This window comes from Amblyomma mixtum, chromosome 5, assembly GCF_055824585.1.
Source record: "Amblyomma mixtum isolate Tamu chromosome 5, ASM5582458v1, whole genome shotgun sequence".
Lineage (NCBI taxonomy): Eukaryota > Metazoa > Arthropoda > Arachnida > Ixodida > Ixodidae > Amblyomma > Amblyomma mixtum.
This window is the reverse complement of record NC_143016.1, coordinates 104,801,465-104,819,725: the sequence shown is the minus strand read 5'-3', so window position 1 is coordinate 104,819,725 and position 18,261 is coordinate 104,801,465. Positions and strand designations below refer to the sequence as shown.

At 45.2% G+C, this 18,261-nt stretch overlaps 1 protein-coding gene across 1 annotated transcript in view; it reads left to right on the top strand.

Moving 5' to 3' along the window:
- The first annotated feature begins 1,375 nt into the window (after positions 1 to 1,375).
- The window catches only part of LOC149343250 (5-hydroxytryptamine receptor-like), a 62,378-nt gene continuing 45,492 nt past the window's right edge, over positions 1,376 to 18,261 (top strand). Inside the window, exon 1 of the mRNA XM_089545791.1 lies at positions 1,376 to 1,469. The gene's annotated coding sequence lies outside the window, so the exon portion shown is untranslated. The remainder of the gene's footprint in view (positions 1,470 to 18,261) is intronic.

Here is an 18,261-nt window from a genome sequence, read left to right as displayed (position 1 = left end):
TCTGTTTTTTCCTCCTTAACAATTATTTTCCCAATAATCTATCAAGTTGGGTGTTCCGAAACCAAATTTCTGGTGATATCTGTGAAAAAAAAAAACAGAATGAAAAATAAAGAAAACTACAAATAAAGTAGCAATGTACATCGCATAAGTTTTTCCTGCTTTTAAATATATACACTATCATGGGCGAGTAGTTTTTTTGCGTTCTATACGAAGTGAAGCGCCTTATAAAATGCACTGCCACATTATCCTGATATCGATGAGGGAATGAGATTTATGCGACTATAGCAACGCAGAAATTCTCCATTCTGACTTTGACTTTAGTGGAATTTGATGGCCTTCGACTTGGGGTGCCGCTATCTAGTTTCACTTCCCAAGTATGTTTTGCTTTACAGACTAAAACACTCGCCTTTATATTGCGTTCGAAGTATTCATAACTAATATAACGTGACAACAGCTTACCTAAAAATCAGCAAAGAAAAGCGCTCTGGGTTGCAAAGAATTAGATAACAAAATTGGTTTTACCCTTTTTTACTTTAATCTCAGCAAAAAGTTCTCTTCTTTGTGTTATCTCGCATTTTACTGGAATCTGATATTGTCTCTACACAAGCCTTTCAATTGACATGATTTTTTTGCACCGTGTTACCGCGCCCCAACTGATCAGTACAGACTGAAGAATTCTAATTCAGTCAAGAACGCATACCTTGAAAGTGGCGCATATCTCACCACGCCTTGACTGGCACCGAAAGACGTGATATGCACTCGATCAAAGACACATATCTCAGAACGACACCATACATTGTAAAACAAAGGTGCATAAATCCATGCGCTTGTCAGTTCCATACACAAAAAGGCATTATCGACGCGTGCACAAGCAAACTTTTTTAGTTTCTTGACACCTCATCATTTATTCCGGACAGAGGCCATTCCGATCTCGCAAAAAAAAAAAGGATAAACATGCAAGAAAATTGCCGGCGGGTCGTCGCAAGGCTGTATCTTGGTCTTGCTGCTGGGAGAACTTCCCTGCACCCTCGAAAAGCCTAAAGTTCTTTTTTTTTTATCACTGTGCCAGAAAGCTGAAGACACGTTGCTGCTCCTTCAAGATCCAGACATATGTCGGCGATTTGCAAACCGAGCACGCCAGTTTTTTTTAGTCCCGGTCGCCGAGACCGCGGTCCTCGAAAATAGATTCTCTCCCTTCTTGAACCTCCAGCAGCGGCTAACAGACGCCACTAGTATACGCGCGCCATGCCCGGCAGAGAGGACCAATGAGTCGGGGAGGGGCTTAGTGGGACAAGCTAAGCCACTCGGTCTTGGCGCAGCGGCAAGATAAATTGGCGCCACTAAACTGCTCCGGCTTCCTCTGGGGCTATCTATCTCTCCACGGTCTCCGTCGTGTATGCGCCGGCCTATATCCCCACGCCGCCGTAAGCTGCGTCGCACGATGCACCGCTGGGTCAAGACAATCCAGGGTGAGCCCGCGCGCTTTCGTTCACTCCGGCTTGATGCGGGCCATTGGACTGAGCGCTGAGCTCGGAAGGACTCATGGTGGAAAGGAATAGCAGCTGTTCGAACTGGTGCGCCGCTCTAAACGGCTGTACTTTTTTTTTAATATTCGGGATGGTTTATGCTATATCATCTTGAGACTGCTTGAAGCTTCCACATTGAAATGAGCTAGAAAACTGAACCCGACGGTAAAGTTCGGGGCTAAACGCAGGTGAAAATCATTGGACGTAATGATAAACAAAGAACGGTCGCTGACTGTCACGCGATGTTTCTAAACTCAAGTAAGCGTGCAAGAAAAGGCTTACACTTGCGGTGCTCCACGCACAGAAACGTCGCGAAGGACCGGAAAAATTCGGCTTGCAGCTTCAGGAAGCTTTTAATGTTGTTATTCATAGTTACTGTTATTGATAGTTATTGATAGGTCAGCTCTGCATCTAACAGGTTCACGGAAGAGGTATTTGCACAAGTCGGAACTGTTACCTCTGTAAAAGGCTTTGTTTGCTCTCTTACTGGCGGCTTTTTGCACCGCAAGTACCAGTTTGGAGAGCAGTTCGGCGTTGGGAGCAGTAAGGAAACGAGCATAGTCGGATAAAAGCGTGTAAAGCGGCCATACTTTGCACTTGCAAAACTCGTGCCACAAAACACGCGTAAGTGCATGCTGTCAATAATACCAATAGATATATTGCCATGTTCACAAATTGTACGTCATCTGCACTAGCGGCTGCTTTCGTGGGCAGGCTGTTCCAATCCCTAATCGAAAGGAAGGGCGGGTAATTCCTAAATTTCTTAATATGTGCGAATATTGTGCTTAACTAGGCTGTATGATATAGGCAGATTTTTAGCACACAGTGGTGGCTGTATATATGAGCGACGAAAAGATGAGCAAGTATAGAAAATAACGGACACAGGCAAAAAACGAGCACTCTATGCGCTGTGGAGTCAAGTGGCATATAATTAAATCGTCCTACGCTGGTTGGATGGAAATAGTCACGGAATATGAATCCAGATGCTTAATCGTGGACTAATTCTATCAAGATTAATTGATAATTAACCTTCTACCGCAGTGCCTAAGACGATTCCTGTCTTTTCTTCACTGTTCTTAAAAACTGGAAGGTCTCACTCCACCAACATCTTCATCGTAATGGAGTACAGGCCATTTTTTCGTATTGGTTCATCCGTGGCCTCTACTTAAAAGCAGTCCAGTAAGCAAGTAAGCATTTTGCCTTCGTCGAAATCCAGAAATGAAGGGGAGCAAACCATGAACCTAACGCTTTATTCTTTGATTAAAAAATCCTTATTCATCCCCCCCCCCCTCCTCCCGGTGATAGTGATCCCTTTTTGAAAGAATTGCGAAGGCTCTCGAAATAATAATTATGAGTGGAAAGCACAGCTCCGGAGAAACAGCGTCAGGCGTTGTGCCACGATCGGCGGGTTTTATCCTGGGATAAGCGAAGGTCATAGCGTCGTCTTACCGATAACCAGCGTATCGAGAAAGGAACGATCGAGGCTGGGACGTCCCATAAAAAGCGCCAAGAGCGTTTGTCGGAACGCGGCCAGGGAGGTGATGGAGACAATGCTTGACGGCCGCTCGCAGATGCCTAGGGGGATTCCATTGGCGCTAAGTGCGTATCCTTGTCGCGGCTCGATGGCAGCGGCAGACAGCGGTGCCGAAGGCCCATCACGACAAGGCTCGGCGGAGAGCTCATAACGTCATCCGTCACCTCCACCGCCAAGGATGGCGGTCGCGACGCCCACTGACGCCTGGCACGTCAAAGGCGGATACGCGGTGGGCGATCGGACTGCCGCTTCGAGCATCTTCGTTCGGAATTCCAGCGTCTTCATTTATCTTTCCGTCATCACGAGGGGGAATGAATAACGACCGCCACTCGACGTGTGCAGGATGTAAACAAAGCACAGCTGTCAGGAGGCGGAGCCCGAATGACACTTTCTTGCGGTCAGTGCATCGAGCTCGGCTCATATAGTGCAGCTACGCAGATGCGGAGCGCTGCGAGCTTTACGGCGGCCGCATTGTGTTCGGCGAAACGTCCATAGTTGGTCACTTCGCCTCAGCTGATGATTCTGATTATGGGGCAGGATGAGCCAGCAAGAAGGCTGAAAAGTTGGACGCGGAAATGTGTACACTGCCTGCTTTATCAGCATTGGAAGAACTGTTCTCAACTGACAATACACATCTAAGGTGGGAGCCAAATTGAAAAAAAAGTACTACAAACACGATCTCGAAGCCGTTCTTGGTACGACCCATCCCTTTCGCAAATATTATTAAGCAATCGCAATGAGAGTTAGCAGGAAAAAAAAACTCCACTATGTTATGCATGCACTCCATGCGTAAGAAATGTGCAACATAACCCAGTGCGACGGCAAACTTTAAACAAATCGCTACTTTGTGACTGTACTGGACTGTACGGGAGTCTTGCACAACGAAGAAAAAAAATTACGTTTGGAATTTCTTTACGGGCTCTGGAATCAAGATCTTGACATTAACCCTGCCCCATATGTGTCGCTTTCAACGTCGGGGTATACACGCCACCATCATCCTAATTCTCTGACGCCGCATCTTGCACGAACAGATTTATTGAAGTTTTCATTTTTTCCTCGTACTGTAACCGACTGGAATGATTCCTTATTGCCTTTCGCCCCACTTTAGTGTTTATTAACATTTTTATTATTGTTTTGTTTACGATTTAACCTACGCTGCTTGGACGTGTACAAGGTTTGCAGTACTGAATAAAGAAAGACTTAGCGATGAAGTCTTCGTGGCAGCTAGGCCTGTACTATTTGATCTAAAATCACAACTAAAAAGCATTTAAAGGCGAAGGTAGTTGTTATTCGTATGGATAAGAACCAGATCGAAAAGTGCAAATAACAGCCAATGCAAATAACTGCCAATCGACGGACGAAAAGAATCGTGAAGGCACAGTAAGTGGTTCGGTTTGGTTTGGTTTGGTTTCTGGGGTTTAACGTCCCAAAGCAACTAAGGCTATGAGAGACGCCGTAGTGGAGAGCTCCGGAAATTTCGACCACCTGGGGTTCTTTAACGTGCACTGACATCGCACAGTACACGGGCCTCGAATTTCTCCTCCAAAGAAATTCAGCCGCCGCGGCCGGGATCGAACCCGCGTCTTTCGGGCCAGCAGCCGAGCACCATAGCGACTGAGCCACCGCGGCGGCAGTAAGTGGTTCCTACATACTTTTTTCCTAGAAAGAACACAGAAAAACAATATGAAAACTTTAATACAGTATATTCCAACCCCCGCACGGGAGCGATACATTTTGTCTTAACAAGATGAACCACCGATTTCTCTGAAACATGCCAGTTCAAATAAAAACGCCAGATAACTAAATCATGAAGACGGGATGGGGCAGTAGCCTTATGCTGTTTTGCATACGCGCATACTTTGTTTAAAGACAGCCTCAAAAAATGTAGGTAAACAGTTCAATTCCCGTATCGAAACCACCAAGCGACCACGCGTGCGCCCTCGCAGGTGGTAAAACAAAACGACGAATGGTATCCAGCAGATCTAGAGCGCTGCACTGAAAACAGGTCACTCAAAATAAAATACAAACTCGAGAATAACCTCTCCTGCTTCGTACAGTATTCCCCGTCTGCAAGCATATCGTAAATCAATTACTGTGACGAGGATACTAGAATTTTTCCTGATATCGGATTAAATGAAGAACTCTTCAATCAGGATAAAAAAAACCGTTATATTAAGCAATTCTGGATATTTCCAGAATAGTTCGGAACTGGGTGGCACTCACAAGCAATTATCTCATCAAAGGTGGGCTGCAACCATCCCTTAAAAGCGACCTGAATTGAAATACGCCGTATTCTAGATCACTGGAATGCATTTCGGAAAATGCGTAATTTCTCTGAACGCTTGAAAGGACTTTGATACCTTATTTTTTGTCCACCAAATTTTTCACATTGTTCTTTCTCGGTTGCGATAACAACAGTCATTACAGTGAGCAATTATGGTTCGTTGGTCTATGATTTGGTTTTACAAAAGAAACCTAATACAATAATATTGATGAGGGAAAAATATTGTTCCTTATTGAAAGTTGCCGCCATTATAATAAGTCTCTGGAAAGGTATTAACGTAGTTATGGGTTTTCTAGTTCTAACATGCATTGTTCATCAAGCTTAATTCTCAGGATATCACTATCGAAGTGCATTCAATGAGGGCCTGGTTGGAACTTTATCTGCCTATTTTTCCCATCTCGTCTCAGCAATCGAATACAACCACTGTCACTTCAGAAATAGCGAGGAGTGTAGGGCTTCACTTCGCAATCATCTTAGAAGTTAAAGGTCAGTATTCTCAAATGCCTATGGTGAGCTGGTACCTTGGGCTGCTTCAAACAGAAACATTGCAGTTTTGTGCACTTTGAGACAGGATTTTAATACAAGAACACTGAAGTAGCAGTCACGCCAAAACCTCGCGGATAATAGCTGACATAAAATTCGCTCATTAGTCGAGAGAGGTCGCGAGACCACATGACGCCATCACAACCGGCACACCGTGGCATGTGGCCACTTGGCCACCCGATCGTGAGCAACCTGCCCACTGTGGCGGGTGTAAAATAAATTAATGACTTTACGAGAGAAGTCACGTGGTCTTGTGACGTGATCACAACCTCCCTACCCAGTTAAGAGCAACGTAGCTTCTAGACAGCAACTTAGATCAATACCTGAAATAAAAAAAAATAAGAAAAAACTGGAGAGAACATTTAAGCTCCGCTTGAAAGGGAAACTGCACAACTTTTAGAAATCAACGAACTTAAGAGGGTCGAATGTGTGAAACTTGCAGGTAAAGCATGCGAAGTCTTTTTGAGCTAGGACTTGAAATAGTGAAGTAATCGCCGATTAAAATCCGGACGCCCTTCAAGCTTCTCCGCAGCGCACAACGCCAAGGGGGGGAGGGGGCATGATGACGTCATCAAAGGTATCTGTACCTTTCTAACGCCCAAACGCCTGCTTTGAAGGAAAAAACCAACGCCGCCGAAGGCAAACCCTGCCGAGAGTTGTTTGCGGCGTCTAACGGGATAGGGGAAAGTGTGGCCGACGACAGCGGTAATTTGAAATCATACCTTCCGTGACGTCACACTAATTTTCACTGCAGCCCTTCGGTGCATTGAGGAGAAGTGCAAATTTCAATCGTCAATTACGTCACTATTTTAAATGCTAGTGCAAAACATTTGGCACGCTTTACCTATGGCCTATATAGATTTGAATCCTTGAATATTGCGAATTTCTCAAAATTGCTACAGGTGGCCTTTAAGTTAACGCCCATATACGCGGAACAGATTGCTGGGAGTCCTCACACGAGTCCTTGAAGAGTGGTGCAGCAGTTAAAAGATGAGCCACCTCCCAACAATGGCAGCTACTGCCACCGCGGTGGGGCTTGTGAGAACCAGGTTGCTCTTTCTGAGAAACCCCTCGCGACAAATCATTAATTAAACTACCACGTACCACAGTGGACAGTTTGCTCACAATCCGGAGGGCACATTACGTGACGTTACAAGGTCACCTGACCTAGGTGGCCCACCTAGGTTGGTTCTCTGGGGATATTTAGCTCAAATGCCGCCGCCTTCTCCTCCTCCTCCGACGACGACGAGGACGGCGAGTCCGGTCAACGGGAGCTTTAACGCTATCGCTTTGAAAATGGGGCACATGTAAAATGCCGGCACCGTCTCAGCAACGCAGATACCTGCTACTGCAGCTTACAGTCCAAATATGGCGGTTCATGGAGAGTCAATTGCAATGAAGCTGACGCAAATACACACACGACTTGCAAAATAAAACCCCGCCTTATGTAAAACCTAATGCGACCGCATTCCACTTTTCAAGTAACTTTAGCGTTACCATAGTTTTTTTTTTTCGTGACAGCCATAAAAAAAGTAGTGTCGCCAAAGTAAAAAAAAAGAAAAAGACAAATTTATCTTTTGGGACTCGAACGGGTCCCGTGTATCGAAGTTGTTGTTGTCTGCACTGAAGGAAGGATGAAAGCACGGGCCTGCCCACTGGATCAGCTGAGCTACAATCTCTGCCACGTGTAGACAGAGGAGAGCTGAAAGATGTGAGCAGAATGATTGAAAGACCAGGCGCGTCGCAACGACCGCGTCAACCGAAGTGACGACGCTGGCTGTAACAGATACCCAGGTCACCCCCTCTTGTTCGAAGTTAAGACGGAGAGCGAAGGCGATGGCTGAACTACGACATAGTAGGCGCAATGAACGCGCGTACAGCATCGAATGGTTTCTCCGTATCAGATTTAAAACATGCGTTGCGGTTTTAATCTGAAGTGACAGATAAAGTAGGCGTGATGACTTTATTTCAGGGCACCACCACTCAAACGGCGCGCAATGAAAATAATGCATGAAGCAAGTTTCATTTCGCGCGCCAGAGGCGGGAGACAGAGGATGGAGAATGAACAGCTCTTTTTTTCTTCGTTTTCTTGTCGGTTGTCATATATTATGCAGTGAACAGAATGCGTAAAGAGAAATGTAATGTTACATGGAGGTTTGCTGACTTGACTACTGCCCACTGATGTGAAGCTGGCATTTCAATCGTGGCAGTTCAAGATAACTGTCCTTCTGTGATCCCAGGATATTAAAGCACGACTTGCATCCATGCATGAAGTGCCTCCCTCCTAATGAAGTAAATTCTAAGAAATTCGACAACGATTGATAAATTCGTCGCCGTCTTTTCTCGGGCCTTCATGTATCCATCTCTTCCTTACCCCGAAGGCTGAAGCAGCGCTGCGAGCTATGATAATAAATGCGTTCATAAATAAAACATATAGAGCGTTGCTTCCAGGTTCCTGCAAACTCTGTCGAGAACCAGACGGGAGTCCGAAGAGAATACAGAGTCCAGAAGCTTCTCCCGCTGCAGGCTCGGTCCCGAAATCAGTATACGTCGAGCATTTTTCACACGAAATGGTTTTGGCAGAAAAAAAAAAGGAAGAGTTCCGGCTGAGGAACAGTCGAGATGGATGTGTTTTCCATTGATTTAATACGGTGCGCTCCCTTTGGCGTCCATGAATTATTCACTCGGGCCGGATAAGCGGCCGCGTTCGTATCCGAGGCGCCCTTCGAAGGTGGAGCCGCTGCTACGTGGTGTCCAGTGCGCCGCTTGTTCGATGGTGAACACTCTTGTGCACCGTAATTCCCCCTTAGCTAAGCGCCTCCGTAAATCAAGCGCGAAATGGTTATCATTACCCGAATTCTCCGTGCCTGTGCCCTCATTATACCTATCATTCAGGCCCAACTAGAGTACCTTTTGCAACACACGACTGGCGCGTCTTTTTATCGATTCGGGCAATTAACTTTTAAATTAAACATTGAACAATTAAACAACACCACCGAACGTGATCAGTGTTTGATGCACCTTGTAAAGGGACATGCGTGCAAGCATCTCTTTAATTCTGTTCCTCTCCAATTCTCTCTCTCTCAGTCTTTGCACTTGTTCATTACATTACACGCGCCCTCGTAAGTCTGTGCAGCGTGACTTTGGCGAATAAATTTAATTTCTTTACAACACGAGCACATTATTTCAGATTCAGTGATACACTCCGTGATTTCTGCATTCAGAATTAGGCTGCATATGTCTCTTTTAGGCCGCATGCAATTGCAATCCTGAAATTAAGTTTCTTCGCTAACAATGTGTTTTACAACTCTGTACTGTGTATACGTGTGATTCTGTCAGTAGCCGTTCACTGCTTTATTATATTGTTCGGTTTTAATCCACGCGCACACTTGTTTTCTTGGCATAACTGCTTTACGCGGAAGGTTTTTTTTTTTCTTCCTCGGTTACCTTTACCTAAGCCATTAAGATGATGACGGATGGGTGAGTGGGTCGGCCACTTCTAAGAGAGAAGAAGAGTACCATTATTGCTTTCAGCTTCACCCGATTACGCTTAATATGCAACGCAAATGAAAGGATTGTTTTATCGGAGGTTTAACGTCCCAAAGCAACCCAGGCTATGAGGGACGCCGTAGTGAAGGGCTTCGGAAATTTCGACCTCCTGGGGTTCTTTAACGTGCACTGACATCGCACAGTACACGGGCCTCTAGAATTTCGCCTCCACCGAAATTCAACCGCCGCGGCCGGGATTGAACCCGCGTCTTTCGGGCCAGCAGCCGAGCGCCATAACAACTCAGCCACCACGGCGGGGCGCAAGTGAAAGAAAGGCATCTCTTAAACGTAATTTAAAGCATCTCTATTTAGTGCAAATACACTACCCAGACGTACCAACCCTTAGCGAGAATCTTGTTCTTGTTTTTCCTTGTGCTCCAAACTACCCCAAGCTTACCGGAGTTACTCGGGTAAGCTCGGATAAGTTCCGAGGAGCGTCGCGCCAGCTGCAGGGTTGCTCCGGAATTGCGACTGGCATCGCACAATCCTTACCGGTGACAGTGATGGAAACAGCCACCGGCCAGTGCAGTGGCGCATTTCTTAACAACTGCGGCACTGCTCTGGTAGTGGTATATGAGGACTCGCCGCGATCTATGAATGTGAAGTAGAGAATCACCAATCCCGCATATATGGGCATTAACCCCCTATAGCTAACGCGTCACACCCTTAAGGCGAACCTTAAACGCCTCCTCCGATTTGAGGGCCACCGCGATGGCTCAGTAGTTATGGCGCTCGGCTGCTGACTCGAAAGACGCGGGTTCGATCCCGGCCGCGGCGGCTGAATTTCAATGGAGGTGAAATTCTAGAGGCCCGTGCGCTGTGCGATGTCAACGCACGTTTAAGAACCCCAGGTGCTAGAAATTTCTGGAGCTCTTCACTACGGCGTCCCTCATAGCCTGAGTTGCTTTGGGATGTTACTAATAACAAGAACACTTTATTGGTATGAATAAACAGTACATACATATGAACATAAATATATGTGCGTAAATATATGTAGCATAAATATAAAGTAGCGAAACGGGAGTACAGGAAACGAAAAGAGACGCCCATAAACCATAAATTCAATGAAAATAGTTCAATATTTACTACAGCATCAAATACCAACTTGCACAGCTAGTTGGAGCGCTATCCGAAATCCGCTGTTTGGAATGGGGAAAAACGTGGAATGCAGCGGAAAGTGTGCAATATGGGGAATATATGAGGCGTCTGTGCGATTTTATGTAGGGTAATACTGTCAGGAAAACAGAGAACAGAGCAAAAAACACCCGTAAAGCACTATAGTCTAAAGATAATGGTTGCGAAAATTTCTGTTATCCGGCACACAATCGCGGGGTTCGAAATATAGTTTCTCTTAACGTCTCCAAATAGCCTTTACAAAAAAAAAAGGCTTTTCCTCCCGCACTTCGTCTTGACTACTTATCTCACATAGCACATTTTTTTCACAGGTAGAATATGCTTCTCACTGACCATGCGTATGAATAGAGACCTTTTCGGTTATATTATCGCACACCTCCCAGCCTTACAACCTTCACTGAAATCTGGTCTATTAGAACGTCACATTGAAGTCCTAAGCACACACGACAATACATGGTTGACGGAGTAGTTTCGTAACAATTACAAGCTCCAGTCCGCGGTGCTAGAAGTATTTCGAGCACTGTGGTGCAGTCCTTTAACTCATTCTTCCGTCCTCATTAAACAAATATAAGCATACCAAAAGCAAATGCCTGTTCAGCTATCATAGCTTTTTAAACATTTGCAATCGCGTTCTATTTTTAACTGTATAGATTTTTTTATGGCATTTGCTCATGCCTTTTACTGATTCGAACCTGCTTATAAGTTGCTTCCATAGTGTTACGATATTCACATACGTAGGCTGTTATCTGAGGAGTGCATTTTTCTAGCTGAGTTGCCTGGGTGTGTTCATGCATACGTAAATATCTGCTGTCATTTGATAGCCTTGCACACTTTTTTTTCGAAAATAATATATATTTATGTTTGCGTACCTTACTTATTTTGTTCCCCTGGGCCTGATTTAAAAGCCACCTGGGCTTTGTTAAGCTACTGGAGAATAGCTTTTAGACTCGTAACCCACAAATATTTCTGGGAAATAAAGTTCAACGTTGAGTGTGCAATGCAGTGGCTGGCGGAATTCAGTCTTTTTCGTTGTTTGTATCGTTCCTTATCCTGGCGACTAATAACTGACTAACGTTGGTAAACTACTCAAGTCTTGCGTAAACTGCTGCAGTTCATGACGTAAGACTTGTCAAATGCTAAACCAATAGATATTGCATATTGCTTTGTAGCGTCTCACTATACAGTCGAGCAGGGAAGCAGGTGCGATAGCATATATCGTTATGACGTCGTCATTCCAGAGTATTGCGCATAGTTTAGTGATTTCATTATTTATTTATTTATTTATTTACAGAATACCTGCGTCGCCTCGAAGGCATTACCGCAGGGGAGACAGTTTCAAAACAACGCATTCATTTTCACACAAAAAGCAACAAGAACATTAAGCGAAGTTAACATCAAAGTAAAACAAAACAATAAGTGAAGATTATTAAAGGTAACAGAAATATTGAACAATAGTAAGAAAGGATTAGATTGTCAGGAATACAGTCGACAGTAAAAATCGCGATTATCAAAGACTGAAACACACTCTTCCGGCAGCAAGTTCCAGTCTTTCACAGTTTGTGGAAAGAATGATTTAGAAAAACTGTTTGTGTTAGTATTGTATTCGCGCACCTTCTTGGAGTGGTCGTGCCGAGTCGAGACGTAAGTTGGTTCCAAAAGGTAGTTACGGCTATCAATTCCTGTTTGATTATAGAAGATGCGGTGGAAGAATTTAAGTCTCAAATTTTTTCTTCTGTTGTTTAACGGTTCCCAGCCCAGCAGTGATTTTATCTCAGTGATACTTTGGAAGGGGTTATAATTATTGGATACGAAGCGTGCAGCCTGATTTTGGAGTTTTTCAATTGCTTCAATCAAGTATGCCTGATATGGGTCCCAAATAATGGAGGCATAATCGAGGATAGACCTGACGTGCAAGAAATAGATCCCGCCTTTTTTATCAAAAAATAAAGTGCGTAACCAGCATAAGTTACGCAAGTTGGCTTTTGCACAGTGAGGTGGAGATAGTTTTGTTACTTGTTTACTTCACTGCCATGCGGAACGCCCGCGCCTAGGACATATATTTTTGCTATAACGCTTGCGGTTGTACGCCTCAAAGGAACTCCTGAAGCATTCGAGTGCAAAGCAGAGTTTTTTATTATTCTCCTATACAGAGGTTAGAAAAAAGTAAACGCATAATGCGTCAAACAGCCTGTCTCCGAGAATTTAATACCTGAGTGGCAGTTTTAATTCTTCTTGTATATTCGTCATGTAGACATGGCTAAACGTCGACAGCAATTAAACCTTAGTTGCTTTCTCTATCCGCGCATCCTGAGAAAAAACCTTACCGAATACTTCATAACATTACCGAACGCCATAGCATTAAAGTCAAGTCCTCATCGGTCTGCTTCTCCTCTCTCGTAATTTCTGCTCGCCGCGTACGCTCAGCCTGAGGAGCCGCCGATGCTCCCTCTTCAGCGATATACTTCCGTGGTCGCCCTCTACGCTGGCGGGGATTATCCAGAACGTTAGACACACGCGACGTTGATTCTGGCTCCATGTCAACCTGATGCGCAGGGCTGTCTAGACAGGTTTTAACCACAGCCAAGCGCACCTACCACCGCACTCAGCCATGTCCCGTGACCAGCGCACCTGCCAACTCGGCCAAGTCACGCCTACCGACATCACTTGCTGTTTAGTGACGTCACTGCCGGTCGGGTGATGTTATAATGGTGTTCCAGGTCCTCAACAAATCACCGGTTTTTGTGACACCCCGTGCAGTTTCTTTCTCCGATCGGGCTTCTCATTCTATCGCATTAAAAAAAAAAAATTCTCGGCCTGAAAGGGTAGGAGAACAGTGCTACTTTCTAAGGTCTGGAGCCTTATTTGGGTTAATCTGGAATATAAAGCGCTGGTAGAGGTTTCGTGAGGCGGTGTTCTCCACCACAAATGGCCTCACAGCCCATGTACTCTTGTAATCGTCATGATGACGTCGTACTCATCAGGACAACTCCACTGCGGAACAGTGGCTTTTACCCCTTTTGTCTACCAGTTCGCCCTCCCCTGCACCAGCCAAGACAGCATTAACTCTCCATAATTGGTAGCCTCATCACTTCACACGACTGCTATAGCCGCGAACTACATTTTGCTTGCCGTGATCCTATTAGCGAGACAGACTTTCCGATGTCTGTTCTCCGTGTTGCATGTCCAGAAGAAGTGCGTTACATCCACTTCGCTTTCTCTAGAGCACTAATAATTCGCCTTGGCTCTCTAATCAAAGATGGCCTTTTCTGTTCCTAATGCTACATTGCCGTTCTTTTCCTCCTAAGTATAGAGATAAATTTATGTTCGCAAGAGCGGTAAGCACATCTTAACTCCTCATCCTTGTCTAAGCTGTGAACAAAGACGGTGATGTTGTTATTGTTTCTGTTAATACTATAGTTACCTATAATGAGCTCGCACCATTACGATCATGTGTTCTCTATTTTCACCCTTACGCATTAAAAGACTTTCCTGTTCCATTTCCCAGTCTTTACATTTTGAACCGCTGGGATAGTGTCAGCAGTCCGGAAAATGGCTAACGTTGGGTCTTGATACTGTGGGAGAACCAAATCGTTTTCGCCATCTGTTGCCTTTCAGCTTAATGGCTGCAGCGAGGGAACTCGGCTGCATGCAGATTTCGCTGTGCTGACACTTGATTAATGAATCCCCATTCGCTTGATTAATGAAACAAAAAGCTAGGGAAGCGAAACTTAACTAACGAAGCGCTGTTACGTCGATTACAAAACTGCGTTATAATGGCAGTGCACTTGCAATATTGTTTCACTTGTGCCTGCATGGAGCGAAGATAGATCGAACTCTAGCCGGAAGTTTTCCTGCGAGAAGTCTGAAAGCCGCTGCTTAACGAAGCAACGATCATTATGCTGCAGTGAACGGATCATTCGCTATCTATAAAGCGAGGCACGTAGCAGAGAATCACAGCGTAGTGCAGGTGGTAATATATGTGCGTCTAAAGAAGAAAAAAAAAACATTAAAGAAAGCTAAAGAAGCAATCCGTACAGGAGGAAGTTCGTTTAACAGCAGTTTCCATTCAATTTGGCAACAACATAACTTTGTTTTGTGAGCGACTGAAGCAATCAGAAGAGCAGTGCACGAGAGCCACAAGTGCACTTCAGTTTCCTCCGATAGCCGTGTTGAAGTAACAATGTTAGAGATTGTACACGGGTTCCATAATGCTCGCAATTCTTGCGAGCAAGAAACTGAAAGCGTTTTTTTCGGGGCAAAGATAGCTAGGTAGCATGACAGAAGGGTTAGAGTCGCACGTTAGAAGCTCTACTCGTTTATTACCTGAGTTACCCGGAAGATATAACGAGGCGTTCTACACTGTGCGATAATTTGTCACAGGGACGAAAATTCGCGCTTAAATGCTGTGGTATTTTTCTTTAAGAAATAAGGTATTTTTCGCACACACTGTAATAATTGATGTTCCGAGTTGGTGTACGGCGAATGTGAGCTGGAGCAGTAAGCATCACGAAAGATTCGACAGGGGTGGACTCTAGCGATTGTAGGAAGTGTATTTGTTTTAATCTTACTAAGGGTCTTCTGGCACTAAGAATCCCCTTTCTCCATGAACAACCCACAACCGCCTCCCGGAGTGCCCGGCTAGCGTTGGCTCACATGGAAGCCCAGCCCATGGCCTTGGTGTTCGAACCTCGAAGCTATTGTCATTTCAAGCACTTCATATATGCTCTTAAACGAAGTAAACGCTCTCCCTTTCTTGGCACGGAACCTGAAAGACCGGTGCCCATATTCTTGCAGAGCCTATTCTTCACGAGAAGAACGTCAATGGTTGGAAACTTTTCGTGCGATTGTGAAACAACCACGCTCATTTCTTCTGCGTGAATCTTCAATGCCAAACTTGCACAAAGGTGGCACGTTTGCTCTGTTGTCCGCTATGTAAGGCTCAGTTTACTAGCCCCCTTGTAACGGCTGCGAGTGCATGGTGGCGTCGATGCTATGGCACAGTTGGTAGCGACGTAACGGTTTTGAAATACCGAGAGTAGTAGAAAGGTATTCACCCCGAGTGGAGCTCTTATCATTAAAACGAGACACCTAACGGCAGATAATGAATGCGTGGGCCGAAAGAATAATTTAGACGGAAACTAGTACGTTCATCGCGAGGCATCGAAGTCGCAATTAAAAGTAAAACCAACACCGAAATGAGCACCTTAGGAGTAGTTGCCAAAAATGCTTCTATCCGTTGTCATGACCTTCTAACAATCTGCTAAAAGAGAAAAGAGATCAGTGTCAATTCTCAGAAACCGGAAAGGGTAAAAACCCGCCAGCAGTGGTGCACCGCTGCGAAATTTCTTTGCTATATTTCAGTTCATTGATGATTTGATGCTATTGCACACGTTGCATTCTCTTTCAGCAAACAAAAGAATTTGTTTTTATTCTGCTCAATGAACAAACACGCTAAACGTCCCAAATACATCCAGCTACGTCGATGACGGGATCAGCGGTTTTGCGTGGAACCGCCGCCGATCACCTGGGACATACACGCCGTGAAGAACCGTCTTTCCAAAACGCCAAGCGCCCTCGGCTCTCTTGACTGAAGAGAAGGCCGGTGTAAAATTTCTTACACAACAGCGCCTGTGCAGCCACGCGATGAAGAGAGGTACGGTCAGGAGTCAGGAAGCTTTCAGCAGGAAAGCAAAGCAAAGCAGCAAAACCAGGAGCGGAGAAGTGCAGGGCGAACACCAGCAGCAAAGCAGGAGAAAGGGAGAGAAGGAGCGTCCCACAAGGCAAAAAGGAAATAAGGAAGGCTCTTGTTGTTTGCGACGGTGAAAGACCTGAGACGCTGCAGAGGCGAGGAAGGCAGTTTACTCTTGCGGTCATTCTTCTCGATAAGTGTCCGTCGCGGTCCTCTCGCCTTCTCGATCGCGCCGTTGAGGATCGAGACACTCGCACGGCCCATATACGGCCGCTGGCCGTATCTGTACACACGGGTAGCGCGGGCACGTCGCCGGGAAGATATAGGGACACGCGTCGACGCGGATATCCCGAGGAAGGGATCGAACTTCCTCTCCTCAAGTACGAAGATAGACGCGCCTTCCCTGGCAAATAAAAGTAAATAATTTTCGTCTTCATCCTCGGGCTTATCTCCTTAGCGTCTTCCACTCGGAACACCTCTTCCCCAAGAGCCGTTGCTTTTGACTCGCTTAGGCTGGATTTTGAAGGGTGTTTATCTCATCCTGTTCACTTCCCCATTATTTGTTTATGGTAGTGTGTTTCAGCTTCCTTTCGTGTATTCCTGAATGCCTTCCAAGAATGCGGAGTGTCATTTTTTTTATTTTGTTCGTGTTGAGAAAGTTGGGCGGCATGTCACGTTGTTGTTGTGTTTTGTTTTGTTCCAGCGCCTCTTTCGAGCAAGGCTTTTTTTATTATTTCAATTTGCACCCTTTTTCATCTTGCCGTGGTTCATACCGAGATGAGAGCCGCTTAGGTTTCGCCGTCTCGAGGGGGAAAAACCGGCTTGCGAAGTTGATGTAGCCGTGGAAAAAAAAAAAAAAAAACGTTCGAGGGCAATTCGGATATGGCTATGACTGTAAGGCGCTATCTTTTGCCTGGGGTGTTTTGCCGGACGTGCATTAAAGATGACTAGTCTCCGCATCGCCGAATGAGTGATTTTACACCGATAGTTGTGCGAGAGATTTTTCTTGTTGTAAATCCTGCCACCGCTGCAGTGTATGTTCAACCGAATGCTCTCCTGTTGATCCGCTACGCAAATAGACCTTTCCCAGATATGTTGACACTGAACAGACTTACCGGCTAAAGGGGTAAGTAATTACGAAAAGTGTCATTTCTGAATGAATTTATTTATGTTATTTGAGGCGCTTTTCCTCACGAGGGCGGAAGGTAGAAAAGCACGCGCTTCAACCTATCTGAATTTACGTTTCTGTCTGCACTCTGGTTCGGCGATAACCTGCGATCATGTTAATCGAAGATAATTCGAGCATGTACAGGTGCGTATAGTGATTTCTTCACATACGTGGGCAATAATCGGCAGTTGAAGTCTAGCGTCTCTCCTATGTGTATCAGCTCGCTGTAATTCTGTCATTTGTGTGTATTTTAGCGCTAGTACTATGTTGCAATCTGTGAATCTTGAAATATCATCCGCTTTAAACTGAGCGTGCCCGGGAGCGGCGATGATCCTCTTCTTCAGTGACCGGCAAGCCCATTTGTTGCTGTCGGAATGGGGGAGATTTTCAGTTCTTTGGGGAAGCAAGAGAGCCCTATAAAAAGTTTTTTTTGAAAGCCTTTTACTTTGTCTTCCTGACTGCCGCACTGCCGTCACGCCCACGGGACACTATATGTAGAATTGTACTCTCCACGTTGGTAAAAAGCAAGACTCCAGCTAATTACTTCAGCAGAGCGAAAACAGCAGTATACAGGTATGTGGCCGTTCAGACCTATAAAGGAAAGCAAAGCGATAACATGCGTATTATTTTTCTAACCTCGGGTGTGCGAAAATCAATTCGTCCGGAAGAATGTGTTCATTTATTTTTATCACTGCGTTAAACCTGTTATGCGTAAGCTGTTGAGGTGGGGGCTGATTATATTTTCATCTTTTTAGTCAGCACCAGCCTAACTGCCCCTAAAAACTGTATTGTTCACGATACTAAAGAGCGAGAATCCGGCTACTAACTTCAATC